Source organism: Nycticebus coucang, chromosome 6 (assembly GCF_027406575.1).
Source record: "Nycticebus coucang isolate mNycCou1 chromosome 6, mNycCou1.pri, whole genome shotgun sequence".
NCBI lineage: Eukaryota > Metazoa > Chordata > Mammalia > Primates > Lorisidae > Nycticebus > Nycticebus coucang.
The window spans coordinates 124,930,204-124,950,146 of record NC_069785.1 but is presented as its reverse complement, the minus strand read 5'-3'; the positions used below and the strand labels follow the sequence as shown (position 1 = coordinate 124,950,146).

Genomic DNA, 19,943 nt, shown 5'->3' with positions numbered 1-19,943 from the left:
GGGGAAACAGAAAGAGGGAAGGAGGGAGGTGGGTGGGGCCTTGGTGTGTGTCACACTTTATGGAGGCAAGACATGTTTGCAAGAGGGACTTTACCTAACAATTGCAATCAGTGTAACCTGGCTTATTGTACCCTCAATGAATCCCCAACAATAAAAAAAAAAAATAAAATAAATAATAATATTGTGAAAGTAAGCACTGAACCTCCCGTATACGTAGATAATGAAGCACTGAAGGGAGCTCCCAAGATTTGGGTTTAGATGGCAAAACATTTGATTATGCCACTCACTAGGGAAAAAAAAAATGCAAGAGCAGGTTTGAGAAAGAAGCAGTTTTACATTTGTCAAGGTGCCTGTAGGACACCATGGTGGAGAACTTGAGTTCAGAGGAGAGGTCTGATCTGGAAATTCAGATTTAGAGGATATCAACGTGACAGCAGAGTAGAAGCTGAGGAGTAGAAGCTCAACTCCTTGAGCCCAAGAGTTCAAGGCTGCAGTTAGCTATGATGCACTCCAACCTGGGCCACAGAGTAAGAACCTATCTCTAAAAAACTAAAAAAAAAAAAAAAAAAAAAAGACAGCAGAAATCAGGAAAGTAGATGAGAGTCCCCCAGGGATATGCTTAGTATTTTCTCAGACTAAATCTGAAATATACTCTAAAATTATATGATTTTACTCTTTATTGATTTTTATCCATAAACTCAGAAAAACAAGTTTATTATTTTAAAGTTCATATTTTGCCAGGCACAATGGCTCAGGCCTGTAATCTAATAACTCTGAGAGGCCAAGGCAGGGGGATGCCTTGAGCTTAATGTAATCCCAATCACAATCCCAAAAGGCTTCCCCTCCCACCCCCCAGAAATCTAACAAACTAATTCTAAAGTTCGTAAGGAAATGCAAAGGGCCTAGAAGAGCCAATCATTTTGAAAAAGAAGAACAAAGTTGGAAGACTAACACTACTTGATTTCAAGACTTACAAAGCTACAGTAGTCACGACAGTTTAGTGTTTGGGTCAAGACAAACAAGTAGATCAATAGAACAGAATAAAAGCTCCTGCATACATGGACAACTTTTCTGACAAAGGTGCAAAAACAATTAAATGAAGAAAAGACAGTCTTTAAACAAATGGTGTTGGAACATTTGGATAACCATATGCAAAAATCTATACTTCGCACCATATAGAAAGACTACCTGAAAATGTATCACAGACCTAAAAGTCAAACCTGAAACTGTAAAATTTCTAGAAGATATAAACAACTTTGTGACTATGTGTTATGCAAATATTTCTTAGATATAACAAAAGCACTATAAAAGAAACAATCAGAAATTAGAATTCAAAGTTAAAAACTATCTAAACTTGGAAGTGTGAATTATATTTCAATAAAGTTGTTCAAAAGAGAGAAAGAAAATGCTAAGAAAATACAATACAAGCCAGAAACAAGAGAAAATACTTCTAAATCATATACTAATAAAGGACTGTATGCAGACTATGTTAAGGAACTCTTACAAACCAATAATAAAAAGCTCAATTAAAAACAAGATTTACTTATTTTTGGTGGGGTTTTTTTGTTTGTTTGTTTTTGAGACACAGTCTCACTTTGTTGCCCTCAATAAGGTGCCGGGGCACCATAGCTCACAGCAACCTCAAACTCTTGGGCTCAAGTGATCATCTTGCCTCAGCCTCCCAAGTAGCTGGAACTAAGACACCGGCCACAACATCCAGCTATTTTTAGAGATGGGATCTTGCTCTTGCTTAGGCTGGTCTTGAACTCCTGAGCTCAGGCTTCCCATTGTCCTAGGACCACAGGTATGAGAATTTACAAAGAAGACATGTGGACAGTAAATAAACGTATGAAAAGATGTTCAAAATCATTAGGCATTAGATGAAATGCAAATAAAAACTACAATATGGTATCATAACATGCCCATAACATGCCCAATATTATAAAGACTAATAATACCAAGCATCTGTGAGGCTGCAGAGACAGCCACTTTGAAAAAGTTTGGCAGTTTCTTAAAAAGTTACAATACACGCCTGCTACTTGATCCAGCCATTCCATTCCAGCCAAGAAAAATGAAAGCTCATGTACATACAAAGAATTGTACACAAATGTTCAAAGCAAACTTAATAGTATAAAATTTGAACCAACTCAAATATTCACTAACCACTGAATGGATAAACAAAGTGTGATACATCCATACAATGGAACATCATTCATCAATAAAGAAAAAAACTACTGATGCACACCACAACATGGACAAATCTCAAAATAATCACACACTGTGAAAGAAGCCGTTTACGTAAAAGACATGCAAACTAATCTACAACAACATAAAGCAGATAAGTAGATACCTGGGGATTGATGACGAGGGATAAGAGGAAGTATATATAAAAAGGTATGAGTAAACTTTAGAGGTGAAGAATATCTTTATTTTCTTAATTATGGGAATTGTTTCCCAGTTGTATACATATATCAAACCCTATCAAATTGTATACATTAAACATATGTAGTTTATTATATACCAATTATACCTCAATAAAGCTGTTATCTCAAAAAACCTAATGCTTAAATCAAATAAAATAAAACTATCAATAATTATAATTCATGAAATATCTTTTTATTTTTTTTTTGAGACAAGAGTCTCACTATGTCTCTCTCAGTAGAGTGCTGTAACGTCACAGCTCACAGCAACCTCAAACTCCTGGGCTCAAACAATTCTTTTGCCTCAGCCTCCCAAGTAGCTGGGACTACAGGCACCCGCCAAAACACCCAACTATTTTTTTGTTGCAGTTGTCCTTGTTGTTTAGCTGTTCCAGGCCAGGTTCAAACCTGCCAGTCTTGGTGTATGGGGCCAGTGTCCTACCCACTGAGCTACGGACACCACCGAAATATCTTTTAAGTAAAAGATTCAATGGTATGAATATTTTCTACCCACTGTAAATTTACAGCATTTGAAAGTATACATAAATCAACACATAAGTAAACCAAAAAGGAAATTTGCTATTTTACTTTGCACATGAGGAAACATCTAAAAATGCTTTAGTAAAGTATTTTCAAACAGAATACTGGGTAATCGTGATTACCAAGTTCCATATTATCAATAATTTTGTATGGGGAAATTTGAGCAAACTTGAGATATTTCTTTCTTTTCAAGACATTTACATGCATTAGTTTCTTAAAGTATCACTGTAATAGTAAGATAAATAAGTTTAATCCCAAGAGAATCTTTTGGTGTTAAAAAGTTTGAAGTTATTTGTATATATTTGCCAATGTACCATACAAGTCTATTATTCATTCAAAAGATGAATACTTTGCAACTGCATAGTATGTAACGAGGCACTAGGTCCTATAGATGTATTTGGGAGGAGAGAAATAACAGACAACAATAATCTTAATAAATAAATGTATGCTATATATAATATGTTAGAAGTTGATAAGCATTCTAGGTATCACCACTACCCAAAGCAGAGCACATTTGCAGGATCAGTAGTGGAAACTAAATATATTTATAATAAAAACTCTAAAGTTGGCTCAGTACCTGTAGCACAGTGGTTATGGAGCCGGCCACATGCACCAAGGCTGGTGGGTTCGAAACCAGCCTGGACCAGCTAAAGAACAACTGCAACAAAAAATAGCCAGGCATTGTGGCGGACACCTGTAGTCCCAGCTACTTGGAAAGCTGAGGCAAAAGAATCACTTGAGCCCAAGAGTTTGAGGTTGCTGTGAGCTATGATGCCACAGCACTCCACTGAGGGCAATATAGTGAGATTTTGTCTCAAAAAATAAAAAATAAAAAATGCTAAAGTAATAAGACTTGTTTCCATAAGTTACACATCAAAGTCTCTCACACCAGAGTCATAAAATGCCAGAACTGAAATTTAGGTTATCTAGTCTGACTCTCACACACTACAAATGATAATAATGATTTACCAATCAGTTCCCAGCATAAATTAGGATGCCTATTTCCTATTCACTCCATTAGTATTACTCTATAACATCAAATAATTATGACAAAATACTTTCATCTGCTCACATGGAAACAGTGGAAAGAGCTTTGCAGTCTGACTAGCCTGGGCTTCATCACTTCATGGCTTTGTTAATATCATAAATTGTTTAACCTCCTAAAATGTAAATTTTCTCATCTATAAAAGAAGATGACAATTTTGTGACTGGGTTGTTATGAGGATTAAAGTAGCAGCTTATGTAAAACACCTACATGACGGTACCTAACTATATAACCAATACTTACACAGTAGTACCAAAAATGGTACCTCAAATGCAAGAGTTGTTATATCCTCTACCTGGCTAGAAACCTCATATACTGTATATCTAAAGTACCTAGCATGATGTAAATGTTCAGTAAGCATTTGTTAATTTCTTACTACTGAGGAATCAATCAGCCTTCAAAATGTGACAAACAGTGTGACAACTCACATCATTGTGACAGAGATAATTAAATTAACTGAAAGCTTCATAGCAGGCTTCAGAATGTTTTCTGTATATCTTTTCTAAACAGAGAAGTCTGCAGCACCACTTTTTAATGTTGTAAATTATGGTCTTAAGTCTTTCTGTCTGCAAGAAAATTAATTTCTGCCATCAAAAACACCTTCAGAAGAAAAAAATACCTTCTGCATTTTATATCACGTATCATTTCTTTCCATATTCATGCCTCTGCTCCTGTATTCACAGCTATAATTGGAGGAAAAGAGCAGAATGCAGCTTTAATGCCATTACAGCATTTGGCAGCTTCTTCAAATTTATAGTCAACATTTTAGCTGACAAGTGCAAAAATACCACAAACCGAACAAAGGACAAAATAATTTAAACTGCTAAGAGTGTTTGGTGCCATGACCGTCACCTTTTCCAAATGATTATATATTTCAATTTAGTTTCAAATGGGAAAAAATCAGGAAGACTACTCTGTAATAACACTCCCTTCCTCCACTGTAAGATTAATCCCTGCCCCCCATACCCTATCTATGGTCCCTTGAGTATTAAAAGGAAAAAAATCATCCTGAAGCTCAAGATAATTAAATCACAATTCACAGAATAAGTGAAAGTACCTAGTAAGATTCAAGAGACGATATGCCAATTCAGTTCTAAAAAGGTAACAGAAGGATACTGCTTCCCATCTTTGAATAAAGATATCCCTGCAATGATGGGTGGTAAAACCTTTGTTCTCAAGCTAAGCAATTAAAGCACAGGTTTTCAAAACTAGGAATTTCTTCCTTTAGGGTCAAATTAAGCATTTTAAAATATGAAAATAAAAATCCTTAAATACTATTGTAAGAAATAATAAATAATAAAGGATATAAAATTATCCTTCTCCTTTTAAATTTTATTCCTGTCATATGTATATCCCTTTCACTGAAGCTATTTTTCTACCATTTTGTTCCATTTCATACACAGCCGAGAAAACAAAGACTGCTATAGATTACCTGGATCACCGGACAAATCAGCAGAGGAGTAAAAGCTCAAAAGCCTCGTTTCCACGCAGGAGAGGAGAATGAAATCCTCACCAAAATACTACTTACTCCCTTACCAATCCTAAGCTTCTCCTTTATATATACATTCGACATCCTTGGAAAGGCATTTGTCAGATGATTTTACTGACCACAAGAGGGATGATAAGAAGAAACCCCACCTCTTCTCCCACCCCCAATCATCTACCATTCAAAGCCCAACACTGCACTGCTAATGGAAAGACAGAGAACAGCATCCATGTACATTTCCCTAGAAGATCACATAGGAAAAAATAGGTAAAAATGATAAAGAAAAGGTTTAGCTGACAATTTTTTAGGAGAGCAGGCCAAACAGCACCCATGAAATGGAATATACTTGTACAAGATCCAATTATAAAGTTAAAAAAAAAAAAAACCCACCTGATTTTCTTTCTGAATATGGCATACTTTTTAAACTGGCAATTTTCTAAATATAATACTAAAAATGGAGTACCTCAAATATCTTAAAATTTCTTTGTTATCCTGCTTTGTTCCATAAAGCCAAATAAACCAAATAAGATTTACATACACACAAAAAGGTCTCCTTTTATTGCTAGTGTTACCCATTTAAAGAGAATCTGGGACAGGAAGTGGGGAGTGGAAGAGAAACAGATAAAAAATGGGGGAGGGAAAAATATTTTCTGCCCCAATAAGCCTAATTAGGTTTGTAAGCAAGGCTGGGAGGATTGAAATTTCTTCATGCTACTCTGTCGGTTTGTGTTTGACTTTTGTAAATCTTCCCAGGTCTCTGACTATGCCCAAGGCATGATGATGTCTGGCATTCTGTTAACTAGTATCCTTGCCACTTCCAGTCGAATGAGGGACAAGAGACACACTCATTCTTTCTAATCCCTAGAAGCCATGTAATTTTGCTAAAACAGTTATTTGCTTCAAATACTGTTCTCTAACAAATGCACCGCCATATTGAAAAGACTCAGCCTGTACTTTCCTTTTCTGAACTATCAACCCAACTTGACAATTTGCATGCACATAATTTATAGGAACAATATATTAGTAAAGAATGAGAAACATGCACTCAGTTTTATAAAACATATTCCTTAAAACATCTGAATATATCTCATTTTAAGTTAAATTCCAGTAATCACTTTACTCATGTAAATTACAGCCCAGGGTTCTGTGACTTTATGAAGGGATTCACAGAACCTTACAACCAACCACATTTAGTGATCTATGAAGAATCAGCTTCCAAGGAACATATACACACATCATAATATCGATCAACAATGAGAATGAACATATAACATACAAATAAATGTCGTAAGTACTTTAAGAGAAAAAATCTAGATTACTTTAAAAAGAGCACATATTGCAGGATTCCATTTTTATAATGAACAAAAGCAGTCAAAAGTTAAACACAGACTTAACACACAACCTGCAATTGTACTCTTAGGTTATTTACGCAAATAATTTGAAAATTTACATTCACACAAAAACCTGCAAATGAACATTGACAGCTGCTTTAACTCATACTCGTAACTGCTAAAAACTGAAAACCACTAAAATGTCCTCTAATGGGGGAATGGAAAAACAAACTATGATTCATCCAAACAATGAAATACTATTCAATGATTTAAAAAGAATGAATTATTAATTTACACAACACAAATGAATCTTAAGTGTATTTACTATGTGGACGAAGCCAGATGAAAAGTCCAAAGATTGCATCATTCCATTCATGTGACACTGTGGAAAACGCAAAAGTATAAAGACAGAAAACAGATTAGTAGTTTCAAGGGACTGGGGAAGGGGAACATTTAGGGTGCAGTATCTGTTCTATATATTACAGGGCACTTGTCTGAATCCACAGAACTGCCCACTACAGAAAGTGAACTTCAACAAATGCTACCAAACAACTACAACAAAAAACATCAACTAGTATGTCAGAAAGTCCCAAGATGGAACCCAAGATAGAAATATGAACTGTAACAAATGAATCTAACTGCATTGAAGGAACAGCAAAAAAGAGGTGACTAACTTTGTAAAATAGTATTTTGACTTGAAACTGTAAGACTAATGATAACAGAAACTGTACAATACTGTACTTCAGTTGGAAATTTTCTCACAGAGGGTAAGTTAACAATTCGAAAACTGCTTTTCACGTGTACCTGGGTTGAACAAATAAGTGAATGAATCATGAGTGGTCGGAACCAGGATTCTCACTGTCAAGATAGGAAAATCACAAATAAGAAATGAATAGGAAAGGAATGGCTTCGTGCCTGTAGCTCAGTGGTTAGGCGCTGGCCACACACACGAGGGCTGGCATGTTCGAATCTGGCCCAGGCCTGCTAAACAATAATGACAACAACGATAGAAAAATAGCCAGGCTTTGTGGCAGGCACCTGTAATCCCAGCTACTTGGGAGGCTGAGGCAACAGAATCTCTTAAGCCTGAGAGTTTGAGGTTGCTGTAAGCTGTGACACTACAGCACTCTACTGAGGTGCCATAGTGAGACTCTGTCTCAAAAAAAAGGACGGAAGGAAGGAAAGAAGGAAGGAGGGAAGAGTGAACCCTGTAGTACTGGATTATAACCAGAGACATCAGTATGAACTCATGCTTAACTTATTATAAATATATATATACACACACACACAAATGGATAGATACAGAAACAATTATGTACATGTATACACGTATACAAGTTAGTATACAAACATATATTACCTATCTCTGCCCTATGAAAAGGCCTAAAAGCAATAGCACCCCAATAGCAATGAGCAAACCCACCACCTATATTTTGGTTTTTAAATACCATCCCCCAATTAAAGGAACTACAGCTCCTCAGAGAAATGGCTGATTCTATAGCTAGGGCAAAGAAAATGCAAGATGAGCTTCAGCATCTTGTAGTACCACAACACAAGGAAGTGTTTAAAAAACAAAAGGATAGGGGCATCTGAAAAGGACATAAGCACCAATCTGAAAACCTCCAATAATATTCAATCTTGGAACAATGTAAGCAACAACACAAAAACACAGTATTAGAACTCAAAATATAAAATAAATGCACAAGTCCATACTGATATAAATGACTGAAATAAATAAATGGAGAGAAAGACATACATCTTCCTTACAAAAGAATTTCAAATCATGCATATAGATATTTCCCCCTTCCTAGTGTGGGTTGGACTTAGTGACTTGTCTCTAAAAATCAAAATATGGAAAGAAAAAATGAATAACTTCAAAGTGAAGAAACCTGGCAAGCACTACCTTAACCAAGTGGTCATGATTAACATCACCAGTGATAATCATGAGAACTTCATGTACCCTTGATGTGATGTGATGAAAAGGGCACTCTCCTCTATGGAATTCTTTCCCAAAAAATGCATAAGCCCAGTCTAAGAAATATAGTATCAAATACAGACTGGAGGACATTCTACTAACTACCTGTCCAGTACTCCCCACAACTGGCAAGGTCATAAAAAATAAAGACTAATAAGAAAGTGCCACAAACCAGAAGAGACTGGGGAAGCGCAAAAGCAATGAACTGTGGGCTCAGACTTGATCACGTGACAGAAAGAGGCCTCTAATGGGAAAGCTGCTGAAATCCAAATAACAACCTGTAGTTCAGTTAATACCAATCTGGAGTTTAGTGTACTAACATAGTACCACTGTAATGTAAGTAACATGTTAACAATAAGGAAAATTAGGCGTAGGGTATTGGGGAACTTTCTGCACAATCTCTGTAACTTTTCTGTAAATCAAAAATTGTTCCAAAATTAAAAATAAATTATTGAATAATTAATTAAATAGTCTATGGTGTTAGAAGTCAGAATACTGGTTGCTCTCAACGTATAGTAAGTTTAATTGTTGGTTAAAAACATTGCAACAAAGAAAACTCCACACTCAGCTGACTTTGCAGGTGAATTCTTACAAGCAGTTAAAGGAAGAGAATAACAATTCTACTTAAGACAGATGAAAATAAAAATAGATGACACTTCAAATTTTTTGAGGTCAACATTATTCTGATAATCAAAATGCAACAATGCCATTACAAGAAAACTAAACACCAATATCCCTCATGAACATGAATGTAAAAATCTTCGTCTAAACATCAGCAAAACAAATCTGTCAACACAAAGTAAGAATAAGAGATAATGACCAAATGGGGTTTATCCTAAGAAACCAAGGATAGTTCATTAAAAATTCAATGTAATTCACCAGATCATGAGTTTAAAAATGAAAACCATTATGATCATCTCAACAGATGCAGAAAAAAGTATTTCTTAAAATTCAATACATGTTAATTATAAAATTTCTCATAAACTAGAAATAGTAGATTATATACCAAAATGATAAAGGGCACCTACGAAAACAAACACCTGGCCAGGCACAGTGGCTCACGCCTCTGACTCTCTGAGAGGCAGAGGGGGGAGGATAGAGGATCTCTTGAGCTCAAGAGTTGGAGATGAGCGAGACCTAATCTCAACTAAAAATAGAAAAAAACTAGCCAGGCATTGTAGCAGACACCTGTAGTCCCAGCTACTTGGGAGGCTGGGGCAAGGGGATCTCTTAAGCCAAGAGTTTGAGGCTGCTATGAGCTAGAACACCATGGTACTCTACCCAGGGTACTCTACCCAGGGTACTCTACCCAGGGTAATGGATGTAAGGAGGAAGGAAGGAAAGGAGGAAAGAAAAGAGGAAAGGAGGGAGGGAGGGAGGAAGACACTTAACACCATACTGAATGGTAAAATATTGAATATTTTCTTGTAAGATCGAGAACAAGGGAATATGTCTACATGTCAGCTTTCATCATTTCTTTTTTTTTTTTTAACAATTTAGCCAAATAAATAAGACAACTAAAATGAATACATAAAATGCTTACAGATTGAAAAGAAGTGAAATTGTCTTTAATAACAAATGACATTGTCTAAAAAAGATATCAGCAATGTAAATACTCCAAAGGAATCTATTTTTAAAAAATAGAACTGTTATCTAAGTTTAGCCCCCATTCAATAAATGGTGCTGGGAGAGGTGGATAATCACATGGAAAAGACTGAAACTGGACCTGCACCTTTCACCACTCACAAAAATTGACTCAAGATAAAGAAAAGATTTAAATCTAAGACATAAAACGATAAAAATCCTTGGAAGAGAGCATGGGAAAAACTCCTAATGATGTACGCCTGGGGGAAGATTTTATGAAGATTTCATTGGCAATCACAACAATAATAAAAATAAACAAATGGGACTTGATTAAGCTGAAAAGCTTCTGCACAGCTAAGGACACAACAATTAAAGCAAATAGACAATCGTCATAATGAGAAAAGATATTTGCATGTTATGAATCTGACAAAGGCTTTTATAGGTAGGATCTGTAAGAGAACTCAAATTAGTCAACATGAAAAGGAAGAAAAACGAATGGCTAAAAACATATGAACGGATGGTCATCCTCCCTAATCATCAGAGAAATGCATATTAAAACCACCCTGAGATTACCACCTAACCTCAGTGAGAATAGCCCATATCACAAAGTCCCTAGGCTGCAAATTCTGGCATGGATGTGGAGAGAAGAGAACACTTTTACACTGTTGGTGGGACTGCAACCTAATATAGCATCTCTGGCAAGAAGTATGGAGAATCTTCAAAGAACTCAACATAGACCTTCCATTTGATCCCACAATCCCATTACTAGGCATCTACCCAGAAGAAAAAAAAATCATTTTATCATAAAGACATTTGTACTAGATTGTTTATTGCAGATCAATTTACAATCACCAATATGTGGAAACAACCTAAATGCCCATCAACTCAGAAATGGATTAATAAAACATGCAGTGTCCATAAACTTTGTGTGCAATTTAAAATAGTTGTCTAATAAATAGACACCCTGTATATAGACCATAGAATACTATTCAGCCATAAAAAAGATACTTTACATCTTTTGTATTAACCTGGATAGAATCAAAGCACATTCTACCTAGTAAAGTATCCAATGTACTCAGCACTGATATGAAGGCAGTAGGCAAACTAATACAGACCCACACAAGAGAAAAACTCAATTCAATTCACGTTGGGAGGGGGTGAAGAGGGAGAAGGACTGGTATATTTCCACCTAAAGGGCACAATGGTAAGTGTGTATGGCACACCTCCTGGGTGCAGGACACAATTACAACAGAGACTTTAACAAATGTAAACACTGGAACCTAATTGTGCCCTTATATTAATCTGAAATATAAATAAATAAATAAACAGTATACAAGTTCAACATACAAAAATCAATGGTACTTCTTCTATATATTAGTAATGAATAATTAAAAATTCTTAAATACCATTTACAAAATCAAAAAATATGAAATACATATGTTTAACTATGTGCAAGACACTAAAAACTATAAAACCTTTTTAGAGAAATTGAAGATCATTTAAATGGAGACAATGAAGATCACTGAAATGGAGACAATTATGGCAATGAATTGGATGGCTCAATTTCAAAGATCAATTCTCCCCACTTTATTCAACACATTCATAATCAAAATGTTTTGATTATGTTTTAAGTAGAAATTGATATGCTCACCCTACATTCACATGGAAAGCAGAGATGTACAAGAAACAAAGCAGGGTGGTGCCAGTGGCTCAAGGAGTAGGGTGTTGGCCCCACATGACAGGGAGTGACGGATTCAAACTCAGCCCCAACCAAAAAAAAAAAAAAAAAAGAAACAAAGCAATATTTAGGAAAAGAACAAAGTTGGAGGATTTACATCACCTTATTTCAAAATTTAAAATAAAGGTAAGGTAATCAAGATAGGCATACTGATCAGCAGAACATAGTAGAAAGCTGATAAAAAGAACTATGCAAAGATGGTTTATTAAGTTTTTAACATAGAAGCCAAAGTAAATTCAATGGGAAAAGTGATAGCCTTTTCTACAAATGCTACTGGAACACATATCAAAACACACAAACCTTAATCCTTACCTCACGCCATATACAGGCTTTACTTGATATGAATCATGGGCTTAAACGTAAGTACTAGCTAAACTATAAAACTTTTCGAAAAAAATATCTGCAACCTTGGGTTAGGTCAAATTTTTTAGGTAGAACCCCAAAAGCATGAACATAAAAGAAACAGCTGATTCTAAACTTCATCAAAGTCAACAACTTCTGCTCTATGAAAGACAGGAAAATAAAAGGACAAGCCACAAATTGGGAGAAAATTTTTCAAAACATATACCTGATAAAGGATTTATTATATCTTATATCAAAACTTTTTTAAAAAGATTTGAACAGACACTTCACAAAAGAAAACAAAAGATAGTACCAGGTGTGGTGGCTCACTCCTATAAACCTAGTACTCTTGGAAGCCAAGGCAGTGGATTGAGTTTGAGACCAGCCTGAGCAAGAGCAAAAGCAACAATCCATCTCTACTCGAAATAAAAAAACTAGCAGGCACCTGTAGTCTAGCTACTTGGGAGGCTGAGACAAGAGGATCTTTTGAGCCCAAGAGATTGAGGTTGCTGTGAGCTATGATGCCACAACATTCTACCCAGGGTGACAGGGAGACTCTTGTCTCAAAAAAAAAAAAAAGGAGTCCTCAACATCATTAGTCATTAAAAAATGCAAATAAAAAATACAATGAGATGCCGTTCACTCTCACTACAATGAATAAAATTAAAAAGACTCATAATACCAAGTGTTATGAGGGTGTTAAAGAAGTAGTGCAACTGAAACTCTTCTACGCTGCTAGAGGATTCCATTGCTAGTGGTAAAATAACACCACTTCTTTGGAAAATAATTTGGCAACTTCTTCTAAAGTAAATCACATACATACCATACAACTTAGCATTCCTACTTCACGGTTTTTACTGAAGAGAAACGAAAATGAATGCTGTGCAAAAACACATAAGTAAACGTCCAGACGTATTCAAAATAACCAAAAACAATCCAAATGTCCACCAACAGGTTAATGGATAAAGAAATTCGTGTATTCACACAATGGCATACATGCTACATTAAGAAAAAGGAACAAACTACCGCTATATGCAGCAATTTGAATGAATCTCAAAAATAACAGGTTAATGAAAAAGCTGACAGACACAAAAAGACTACACACTATACATGATTTCATTTACTTGAAGTAGAAAACCCAAAACTTTTGTGATAGAAAGCAGGTTAGTGGTTTCAGGGCACTGAACAAAAAAGTGTTAAGAGAGGGCTTTTGGGATGACGGAAATGTTATATATGTTAATTGCAGTTGTTGTGGTTAAAAGTAAACACACTTGTCAAATTCATCAAGGCACACTTAAAATGGGTGAACTTTACTATACTTAAACTGAATCTCAAATAAAATAAAGTTTATTTTTTAAAAGATAAAAGGAGTAAGTCCAAGTGTCTAGAATTTAAATAACTAATAAATCAACCAGCTTCTTTAACTTTCTACTTAAAAAATTAAAACCTAACCTGTTATTTTAGATAAATAAAATCTAGAATTTCACAGGAAAATAAACCTTTATTTCAAAAATAAAATCTGAAAGGCTGAACTTTTTAAACATTTAATTCTCAGCTCTGAACATATTTGTAAAAATATTTAACATTTCAATGAGAAGTATCGCTATGATAACTTATTCAATAACTAAGGCACCAGCAATTACCAGACCAATTTGCCTCACTAGGATATTCCCAAAAGAACACTTCAATACTCGACAAAGGAGAAACTTAATGAACAATACTTCAGCCAGATGATAAGATCATCATCAACAGTCACAAATCTTATTAACATTGGGTACCCTTGGTTTGAGATGATGAAGGCTCTTTACCTCTGTGATCTTCCTTCCAACAACCCGTAACTGTATGCTAGTCATTAAAAACAGCATCAAATTCCAATACAGGAGCATCCTACAATAAAGCTGGCCAGTACTCCACTGAACTGTTGAGACCATCAAAAACAAGGAAAGTCTGAGAAACTATTACAGCCAAAAGGTGTCTAAGGAGATATGACAACTAAATATAAGATAGTATCCCAGAACAGAAAAAGAGCAATAGGTAAAAACTTAAGTTTAAGCTGCAGGTTTAGTTAATATTAATGTTAATGCTGGTTCATTAACAGTGACAAATGTACCATGAGAACAACAGAGGAATTTGAGTGAATATGGTGTATATGTTCCTCGCCAGTGTCTCAATTTTTCTGTAAATCTAACCTTGTTCAAAAAAACAAACCCTTTTTACAAACAAAACAAAACCTCTTCTCATCAGAAGAACTTAGAACACTATACAGAAAGGAAAGTTGCAAAGGAAAAAGTAATCAAGAAAATAACTGTATGGATATTAAAATTAAAACTGTCATTACAACTTTGGGATAAAATATTATAAAGCTCTTTTTAACTATTTAATGGAAGTAAAGAAAGCATAAAAAGAAAGGTCAAAAAAATGATCTAACAAGGATGTTAAAAATATTCTTCTCACTGCTTATACAGCTGTACTGCTGTTTTGACGTCAATCTCAAGACCCCCATGGATTATAGCAACAATTCACTCTTTGGTGTTTGTTCTATAAGTTTCAAAGTAGAATGAGTTGATGAAGAGACTAACTTTGCTTAAAATCTGAGACATATAGTGGCTAACAATAGGTGAGGAAGGGCAGAAATAGGGTTATTACAAGTATGCTAAAGTTTAAATTAGGTATTCTTTTAGCTCTTTAGGCCATTTATCTTCTCATTCTTAATCCCGATTGAGAAACTAAAGTGAAATTAGCAATCTCCTTCCTTTCTTTGACAAATCTGAAAAAGATGTGGTGGGCAAGAGCAAATTATTAGTGTACCCTTTAAAACTATATGAATTGATGTCCAATTCATAGTTTTTATGAATTTTTAATTCTAATTAAAAATTTCTAATTTTTATACTTAGAAATTTCAAAGTATTAAAACATGTATATATTGTATGGTGAATTTAATATAACTATGTTAGTGAATTGAATCCTTAATATATATGACTAAAGGTAATCAGTTAATTACAAAACCATCTTCTTTGCTGTAACTATCATATATATCCTTAACAATTTAAAAAGAAATAAGATTTAAGAAATATTACATTTTTTTAAGTTTGCATCTAAATGAGAATTGAGATCATTAAACTAAAATTCACAAGGTCAGTTTTACATATTGGAAGTTACTTTGTGCTATGTTGCTAATGATAAAGGAAAATCACCTTTATCACAACACATAAAGACCATATTTAGCTAAAATAAGGCCATCCATTCAAGAGAAAATTGATCTTTAACTTTGTAAACCAAGCAGAAAAATCAGCAAGAGCTGTTTAGTAGCTCAATGAAGCTGTTTCTAGCAAGTGTTGTAATGTTCACACACATACTTAGCCATACACAGCAACACAACCATATCTCGAAGAAGTACCTACTCTTTACAGGTCATCAAATCAAAAGGAATAAATGTTTCTTCCCTATCTAAGGATAAAATACTCCCAGCAATGCAACTGTAAGATATATTTTTAAGACGTTCCAGCTAGGAAATTCCTTTTTATGAGAAAAAAATATTTAAAAGTCATAGCATCCCTCCTACATTTAACAATGGTTCCAATCTGAAATGATCACAGGAGAAGGATGCAGGAAGAACCATGCAGGCCACTAAATTATAAAGACTCAGAATAAAGAAAAGACATCTAGCTATGGTTATCCCTAAAAATAATTTTTATATGGTAATTATTTTCTCAAAGTATTTTTTTAATCGCCACCATTATCAAAATAATAGTTGCTCACTGAAGAGAATTATGGAGGGAAAAGCCCCTAAGTCCTATCACCCATGATTATTCTATTTGTAAAATAAATTATTATACAGCTATACAATTGTATAGCCACAGAGCATAGGTATCACATAGAAATAAAACATATAAAAAGTATACTGCTAAATGAAAATTTCAAATAACAAAACAGTACCTCTATGGGGTAATTTCATTTGTGTAAAGAAACTTAATAGTGGCTACCTCTGGTATATCAGATTAGACAGTGGGAGAGAGGAGTGGACTTGCCACTTTACATCTTTTATGGTTGAAAAAGATTACAGGCAGTCCCCGAATTACAAACATCTAACTTACATACAACTTGCACTTATGAAAAGAGGCTATTACAAGTAATAGGTAAATGCCTGTTTCAAATTAATATACAAATTCAACTTACGAATAAACCTACAGAACCTATCTCATGTGTAACCTGGGACTGCCTGTAATCTAAACTGAAGGTTTATTATGCTATTCTAACTTTTATGTATGTTTACAATTTTACAGTTAAAATTTTAATAGTTAGGCGGCGCCCATAGCTCAATGGGTAGAGCACGGGCCACATACACGAGGCTGGCGGATTCGAAACAGCCCAGGCCAGCTAAAGCAATAATGACAACTGCAACAAAAAAATAGCTGGGCGTTGTGGTGGGCACCTGTAGTCCCAGCTACTTGGGAGGGTGAGGCAAGAGAATGGCTTAAGCCCAAGAGTTTGAGGTTGCCGTGAGCTGTGACACCACATCACTCTACCCTGTGCGACAGCTTGAGACTCTTGTCTCAAAAAAAAAAAAAAAATTTTTTTTTAACAGTTATTTTAAAGTATTGTTATACTTAAGAAAATACTACTTCTCAGGAAAAAAATCTTGTTTGAGCCTAGTTTAATCTGAATAGTTTCTTTTTTCTGCATTACTTTTAATTCTAGGGCTAGATCCCTCAGCTAGATTGTCCTTAAACAAAAAAATTACCAATATGCTGCAATTCGATAACCAAAACTATCATTCAAAATCCTATGAATTACGGCCAGGCAAGGTGGCTCACACCTGTAGTCCTAGCACTTGAGAGGCTGAGGCAGGTGGGTTGCTTGAGCTCAGGAGTTTGAGACCAGCCTAAACAAGAGCAAGACCCCATCTCTACAAATATTAAAAAAACTAGCCAGGCGGGCTCCTCTAGTCCCAGCTACTCCAAAGACTAAGGCAAGAGGATCACTTAAGCCAAGTTTCAGGCTGCTGTGAGCTATGACACCTCAGCACTCAACCCCAAGGTGACTGAGACTTTGTCTCAAAAAAAACTCCCATGAAGTAGATATTATAGTACATATTGAGAATAAAGCTAAATTAGGCCATGCAACTTTTTAAAGGTAACTCAGCTAACAAATGGTAGAACCAGGATCTGAACTCAGGCCTACATGATGGCAAATGCTGCCTGCTCACTATAAAATACTGGGAAATTTTGTGGGGAAAAGCATGTATCTTACATCTACGATAAGCACTCAAGCACCTATCTTACATCTAAAACATAAGCTCCAGTATTCCATAAACAAATCTCTCAATACAGAAAGTTAACCAAGGAAGGATTCCCATACTCCACTGGTCACTTGCCTAGATGTGTTTGAGAGCAGACCTGAATCCTGCCAAGTAAACTGCTTAAAAACACATCGGTATTCCTGTGGCTCAATGGAGTAGGGCGCAGGCCCCATATGCCAGAGGTGGTAGGTTCAAACCAAGCCCCAGCCAAAAACTGCAAAGAAAAAAAAAAAAACAAAAAACACATTGGTATTGATAGAAATGTCTGTCAGAAAGAACTTACGCTGAGTCAGTATATGACACTATGCATAGTAAAGCACAAAGAACTACAAGTCAGAGGTATTAAATAATTTCAAGCCGATGTTAAAGATGGTATATCTCTGAGAACACATAAATATCTTGGTTCCTGAATAGAAAAGAAAACAGGGGCCAGGCAGGGTGGCCCTCGCCTGTAATCCTAGCACTCTGGGAGGCTGAGGCAGGCAGATCACCTGAGGTCAGGAGTTTGAGACCAGCCTAAACAAAATCAGACCCCTCATCTCTATTAAAAATAGAAAAAAACTAGCCAGGCATTGTGGCAGGTACCTGTAGTCCCAGCTACTCCTGAGGCTGAGGCAAGATGTTTGCCTGAGTCCATCCATGAGGTAGAGGTTGCTGTGAGCTATGATGTCATAGCGCTTTACTGAGGGTGACAAAGTGAAACACGGCCCTCAAAAAAAAAAAAAAAAAAGAACAGAGCAGATCAGAGAGTAAACAGTTCTACTCAAACTCAGATTGTAGTGTTAAATGTGACTAGCAAAATAGAGATAACTGTGGATTCATGTACAACTATAAGGCATTTTTATTATAGTATTTTATTGTATTCACTTCACTACTACTTATAGTTACTATTACTAATCTAATGTTCCCCTGAAAGTTTTAGTGGCCTTAAGGGTTTCACCAAAATATCCAATATTTAAAAGTTCATACTCATTAACATAAAAAGGTTGACGACATCATTGCTCTAGGTTATAATCCAAGTTAGTGCCCTACAAATTAGATCATAAACTATCTAAGTAATATCAACTTAGTTTTCCCAATCAGTTCAGAGGGAGTGATGCTTTATATTATCCCCTCAGTTTTTTACTGTCATCAGAAAAGCCTTAAAAAATTGCTCTTTCACTTATGAAACTGCTATTATGGACACTGTCCCCAATACTGTCTTGAAATCCATGTAAACAATAATTTTTTTAATTTAATAATATTAGGTTTCTTTGTCACAAAAGAGGAAACATATCCATAAGGAAAAAGAAAATACCAAGAATAGCAATGAAAATTTTGAAGAAGAAAAACTAGGTAAAGGGACTTACTATGCTTATAGAGTTAAATAAAGTAACCTACATAGTTTGGTGCTGGTATAGAAAGAGTCAAATAACTAGTGGAACAGAAAGCTCAGAACCAAACTCAAATTATGGAAACACTAGACCTGACGAAGAGGGCACTAGCAAATCAACAGGGGAAGATGGAATTACAATGAATGGAGCAAGACAACTAATTATCCAAATAAAGATAAAACTCAATCCCTACCTCATACCATATATTTTATTAATATTTATCATTAATAATTAGTAATGTTTATTATAATTAGCGATGTTTGTTGATATTTTAATATTTTATCAATAAGTTCTAGAATATATATAACATGAATTCAAATTTTATAAAGTTTAAAATGGGTAAAAAATTCCATGATGTTTAAATTTGCATAACTATGTGGCAAAGTATAAAAACATTCATGGGAACAATAAACATCAAGCTTACCACAGCGTTAACTTCTGGAGAGGAAGAGACGAGATTAAAATCAGGGAAAAGTACTAAGGAAAGCCTCAACTTTTATCTATAATTTTTATTCCTTCACTTCTCCCCCAAAAAGATGATGCTAAGTAGTAAGTACACAGATTATAGTATTTTCTTTGTTGTCTTCTGTTTACAGTATTTCACAATGAAATAAAATGGGAGAAAAAAGAAAACTTAAAATTAGATGTTGCAGCTAAATTGGAATTTCTGTTTAATACCACCAAGAAAGCAAAGCTTTGGGGTTTTTTCCCTTTTCTTAAATTTAGAATTAATTACCTTAGAATTAAAACATTCTTGTATACCCCCAGAATTAACTACTTTTGTTGACACTGTATCATTCCAATGAATCT

The 19,943-nt window shown here is 35.0% G+C and overlaps 1 protein-coding gene across 7 annotated transcripts in view; it reads right to left on the bottom strand.

Annotated features, from left to right (window-relative positions):
• ARHGEF12 (Rho guanine nucleotide exchange factor 12) overlaps nt 1-19,943 on the bottom strand; it is a 157,578-nt gene that overhangs the window by 110,627 nt on the left and 27,008 nt on the right. The window contains exon 1 of one of the 7 annotated variants that reach the window (XM_053596122.1): nt 5,438-5,456. The exons of the other annotated variants lie outside the window; for them this stretch is intronic. The gene's annotated coding sequence lies outside the window, so the exon portion shown is untranslated. Of the gene's footprint in view, nt 1-5,437; nt 5,457-19,943 lie in introns of those variants that run through there. 7 annotated transcript variants of the gene reach the window in all.